Source organism: Desmodus rotundus, chromosome 4, assembly GCF_022682495.2.
Source record: "Desmodus rotundus isolate HL8 chromosome 4, HLdesRot8A.1, whole genome shotgun sequence".
NCBI lineage: Eukaryota > Metazoa > Chordata > Mammalia > Chiroptera > Phyllostomidae > Desmodus > Desmodus rotundus.
The window spans coordinates 35,755,239-35,761,238 of record NC_071390.1 but is presented as its reverse complement, the minus strand read 5'-3'; the positions used below and the strand labels follow the sequence as shown (position 1 = coordinate 35,761,238).

The 6,000-nt window shown below is 42.4% G+C and overlaps 1 pseudogene; it reads right to left on the bottom strand.

Moving 5' to 3' along the window:
* Window positions 1-477: 477 nt before the first annotated feature.
* Window positions 478-6,000, bottom strand: part of LOC112305328 (dnaJ homolog subfamily A member 1-like) — a 52,063-nt pseudogene continuing 46,540 nt past the window's right edge.

The window sequence follows — 6,000 nt, the reverse complement described above, 5'->3', positions numbered from 1 at the left end:
TGCCTCCTGCATGCTCCCCAGCCAGGGACCTGGCCCACAAGGCAGGCATGTGCCCTGACCTGGAATTGAACCGGTGACACTTCCTTTTGTGGGACAGTGCTCAACCAACTGAGCCACACCAGCCAGGGTACCTTTTCTAATAAAAGCCTGTAGTCAATGTGTCTGGCATTGAGGGCTGTAGGGTCTTCTGTTACATCAACGCAGTTCCGCCACTGTAGAGCAAAAGCAGCCATAGACAACCTCCAAGCAAATGGATATGGTTACAACCCAATAACACTTTATTTACAAAACCAGGGTCAGGGCCGGACTTGGCCAGTGGGCTGTTGTTTTTTGACATCTGATCTAGACCTAGTTAGTTATTAAATACCATGTGAACACCCCTGAAAGACATAAGAGCAAAGGGTAGGCGTAAACTAAATTCCCATAGGAATGATAACAGTGGCTGCAATCTATGGCGCACTTCCTATGTGGCTTTCCTCATAACTGTTCCGCCAGTCCTATGAGATGGCCACTGTTACACTCTCCATTGTTTTCAGATAAGAAAATGAAAACATGCAGGTCAAATAAACTGCCAATGGTCCCCGTGGCCACACAGCTAGAAGGTGGTGGTGTCAGTATTCGAATCCAGATCTGCCTGCTGTCAGGACTCAAGAGATGAACAACTAAACCAGGTAAGAGAATCCCAGCACCTAGAGGGCAGAATAGAAAACTATGTCGAGTCTCTCACAAAGGATTGCATTTTTTATGTTATTCTGAAGGAAACTTCCAGTAGTTTAAGTATTCAATAAAGCATCTGTATCAATAACTTGATGAAGCATGCCCCCCGACACCGCCTCTCTTTCTCTCTCTCTCCCTGAAACATTCATTTTGTTGCCTCTCTCTCTGATAATCTGTCTGTCAGGCTCTCTCCAGAACACATACTAAGATTTAAGGAAGGATACTAGCTGGAGCCCACCCACCTCAGACACTGGGAAGCAAAAGGTCTCCAACACTGAGAGCAATTCAAGCCTGAAGGGGAGAAGAGGACAGCTCTTGATGATTATGCTACATATTTGAAGCCAAACCAGGGAAGACTTGAGGAAATGACTCACTGAACCCAGGAGAAAGAAAAACAGCCGAATGATGGCAGGAGAAAATGAGGATAATATAGCCTTACTGTTAAAGTGAGGGTTAGAAATCCACAGAGACCCAGAAAGGAAACACTGGAATGGCTGAGTTACATTCCTGAAACTAACATGCAATATTGTTTTATCAGGCTAATGGCTTTTGGGGCCAAGAACGAAGCAGGAACAGACTTCTTAACAGAGACATCATCTCATGTTCTTTACTTCCCCAGATTGTCTCCTCTGCTAGAGCCCTAAGGGGAAACCCTTCTATTCCTGAGTCATAAAACTGGCTCTTCCTGACTCAGGTACTGAGATTGGAGTGAGACACAGATGTACTACACTGCAGCCACTAAAAATCTCCTAACATCTGTAGTAAGCCCATGAAAGGATTTGGAGCATCTTCGTTCCAGCTAAGCCTGATAGGAAACGTTCGGGGGATGTTTTCAAGCATGAATACAGTCGGCTTTCACTTGGTAGATTATTAGAAACAAAAACTATGAGGTAAGTAAATTTTGTTCTTAGCACTTTCCTATCCATTTATCAAATTGTCACTGAATTAACCTTCTTATTGCAAAGTTCTGGTCACGCCACTCCTATGCGCACAACTTGCAAAGATAACATGCAGCATCAGTAACGGCGTTGGGGGCTGGATTTGCGAAAGAGGCACTTTCAGATATTGCTAGTGGGAGTGTAAATTGGTATAGCCTCTAAGGATAGCATTTTGGCAAAGTCTACCAAAATTAAAAATGTACATCTGTTTCATCTAGGACTTCATCCTATAGCTGTACTTGAATTTGTATGAAATAAAGCATGAATAAGATTACTTGTTGCAATATTATTAGATAACAGATTAGATATACATTGGCTCCTGGATACAATGTAGGCGGTCACAGGAGGTCAAAGCTCTTGCTGCAACAACTAAAAACAAATGGATAAATTAAATGAAAAACATGTTAAAGACATCAAAGAGCTGTGGAGGATTAGATGAACTAAAAGGCCAGAGGGAAGAGCCCTTTTTAGGGCTGGGAGGACTTAGACGTTCTAGGCTCTCAATCAAATGCCTGGTAAAGCCGTGTGTAAAGGACAAAGACAAAGCAAGGGTGGACAGAGTCTTTCTCAAATTGTAAATCCAGCCCACCTCAACTCAACCTATGATTGAACTGCGGTAGTTAACCCCTGACCCTTTTTCTGCCTAAAGAAGACAAAGAGGATCCCTCTTCAGTGGAAGATATCCTCACATGTCCACAGTTCTTTTACACAATGCTGATATAGTAACAATGTATTATGTATAAAAACTAGCAGGAACAACGATCAATAATCAAAAAAATTAAATCAACACAAGTCCACAGAGGATTCAGATAATGAAGTTATAATAAAAACACAATATAATAAATATGCCTAATATGTTAAAGAAAACAGAAGAAATGTTAAAGGATTTAAACAGAGAATTGGAATCTGCAAAATTAATAGATATTTTTAAATTGAAAAATATAATTTCTAGATCTAAAAATTCATTGGGTCGATTACAGAGCAAATTAGACATGTAAGGCAGTCAGTGAATTCAATGGCAGATCAGTATTAACCATTTCTATTGAACCATGGAAAGAAACTAAACTGGCAAAAAAGAGTATGTCCAAATATAAGACATATCAAACAGTATAATGTACATGTAATGTAGTCCCAACAGGAGAGACAGGAGAGAGAATGGAACGGAAGCAGTATCAACAGCATACGACTGAGAATTTTCCAGTATTGATGGAAGACATAACACCATCACTCAAGATGTTCAACAACCCCCAAAGAGGAGAAGTACAAAGAAAACCATACCTAGACACATTATAGAAATTACTGAAAAACAAAGACATGAGAAAATTTTAAAAGCATCTAGAGGGGGAAAAAATGCCCATTGTCTTAAGGAGAGCTACAATAAAATTGACAGCTAACATTTCAAAAGAAATTATATGTGGTGGCCACCTAAGTGCATCCCTCAGATCTTCCTTCAAGGTATCCTGTTTCACCCTGACTGGTGTAGCTCAGTCGGTTGGGCATTTTCCCACAAACCAAAAGGTCACCGGTTTGATTCTTGTTCAGGACACGTGTCTGGGTTGCTGGCCACATCCCTGGTTGGGGCATGTGAGAGGTAACCAATCTATGTTTCTCTCACACATCTATGTTACTCTCCCTCTCTTTCTCCCTCCCTTCCTCTCTCTAAAAAGAAATAAATAAAATCTTCTTAAAGAGAGAGGGAGAGATCCTGTTGCAGGGTGCATGTGTGATTGACAGTTGCTGAACTTTTGAATCCACTGAACTCTTCATGCCAAGTCACACTTTCTCTGAGATGCTTCCATTGGCTAATGAATCATTGGAATCATTGAGTCCACTAGAATCATTGGCTAATGAATGAGACACAGTGGACATACTAGAACCAGTCATTTAGGTAGATGCAGGATTTCTCTAAAAGAGAAACCTAATGCCTGGCATTAATTCTGACATTTCTCAGAACTGTCCTACCGCTGGGGCTCTTCCAAACCAATCCTTTCCCTCTTTTTTCCCCGGTATTAGACTTTCCTGGTTCTCTGAAGATTCTCCCTACCTAATTCCTCTCCTACTTTTAAAAAAATTATCCATGATTCTGTTCTTCTTGTTTGCTTAGTTGGTTTTTTAGATTCAAATATTGACAGATATTTATTGCAATATTATTATTCATAGGTTTCACCTTCTTTTTCTCAAATAAGTCCCTCTGCCATTTCATATAATAATGGCTTGGTGATGAACTCCTTTAGTTTTATTCTGGTCTGGGAAGCTCTTTATCTGCCCTTCCATTCCAAATGATAGCTTTGCTGGGCAGAGCACTCTTGGCCGTAGTGCCTGCTTTTCATGACTGAATATTTCTTGCCCATCCCATCTAGCCTGCAAAGTTTCTTTTGAGAAATCAGCTGACAGTCTTATGGGAACTCCCTTGTAGGTAACTTCTGCTTTTCTCTTGCTGCTTTTAAGATTCTTCCTCTATCTTTAACCTTTGGCATTTAATTATGATGTGTCTTGGAGTGGGTCTCTTTGCATCCATCTTGTTTGGGACTCTCTGTGCTTCCTGGACTTGCATGTCTATTTCCTTCATCAAATTAGGGAAGTTTTCTTTCATTATTTTTTCAAATAAATTTCCAATTTGTTGCTTTTCTTCTTCTTATTCTGGTAGCCCTATGATGTGAATGTAGAACACTTAAAGGTGTCCCAGAGGCTACTTACACTACCCTCAATTTTTTGAATTCCTTTTTCTTCTTGTTGTTCTGATTGGTTGTTTTTTGCTTCCTTATGTTCCAAATCATTGATTTGATTCATGGCTTCATCCACTCTACTGTTGTTTCCTGTAAATTGTTCTTTATTTCAATTAGTGTATCCTCATTACCCACTGGATCTTTGTTTATGCTGTTGAGCTCCTCACTGAGTTCCTCAAGCATCCTTCTCACCAGGGTTTTGAACTCTGCATCTGATAGATGGCTTATCTACATTTTGTTTAGCTTTTTTTCTGGAGTTTTGATCTATTCTTTCATTTGGGCCATGTTTCTTTGTCTGCTCATTTTGGCAGCCTCCCTATGTTTGTTTCTATGTATTAGGTAGAACTTCTTTGACTCCCTGTCTTGGTAGAATGGCCTAATGTAGTAGGTGTCCTGTTTGGTCCAGCCCAAGCTGGGTACTCAAGGTGCACCATTCATGTTGGCTGAGTACACTCTCTTCTTGTAGTTGAGCCTTGATTGTTGCTGACAGGTCAATGGGAGGGATTTACCCAGGCCAGCCAGCTTCAAGGACTGGCTGTGACCACTGACCACCAACTTCTGCTCTCCATGGAGGATCTTCTGTACAGGGATAGGGTGGTGGTGCTCCAATGTGGTCTGTAGTTGTCCACTGGGTGTGCAGTCTCTGGGATTTCCTGGGTGGTGCAAGCTAAAGTCAGCCCCAACTTGCACACTGCCTGGGGCCACCCTGCCTGAGCTGCAGAGCAATCTGAGATGCTGCTACTTGTGCCAGGCCTGAAGATTCCCAAGTGAAGCCAACTTGAATCTAGGCTGGCTGCTGCTAGTGCCTGGCCTGGGGCCACTTAGCAAGAGATACAGGGGCTGGAGGCTCACTTAGGCCATTTGTTGCTTGTTCGATAGGATTTTTGAAGTTGTGAAACATGAGCCAAGACCAGCCATTCATATGGAAAAGTCATAATTAACTTTTCGGGTGGGCCCATAATTTAGGTGGGACAGGGTCTCAGGGGATCTCCAGGGCAAGGCAAACAGTGTTAGCCAGGTTGGTAGAGTTTCATAAATGGCACATGCCTGCCAGCCCTGTGGCTCTGTGGGGGAAGGGCTCCCTTTCTGTCTGAGAGAAAGCTGTGCCCCAGCTCCCGCCTTGATGCCAGACACTTCAGTTCCTCCCCGTATGCCACTGGTGCCTTTAAAACTGCTACCCTCATGCAGTGAGGGAGTGAGTCTGAGTAAGTCCATGTGTGGGATCTTTAAGAGAAACCGTTTGGGACTCCAGAAGTTCCTTCCACCTACTTAATCCCTGCTGGGTTTTGCAGCCAGAAGTTATGAGGACTTATCTTCCTGGCACTGGAACCGTGGGCTGGGGTCCTGGTGTGGGGCTGGGATTCCTCACTCCTGAGATATCTCTCCCATACTTCTATCCATCACTCATGGGTGTGAGACAAGCCCTTTCCATGTTTCCACCCCTCCTACCAGTCTGGATGGATGTGATTTCTTTAATTCTGTAGTTGTCGGACTTCCATTCAACTCAATTTCTGATGGTTCTGAGTGACAGTTGTTCTATATTTTAGTTATAATATTAATCTGGTTGTGTGAGGAGGCCAACCATATTTGAAGCGACAATGCTAATAACATCTTCTGAG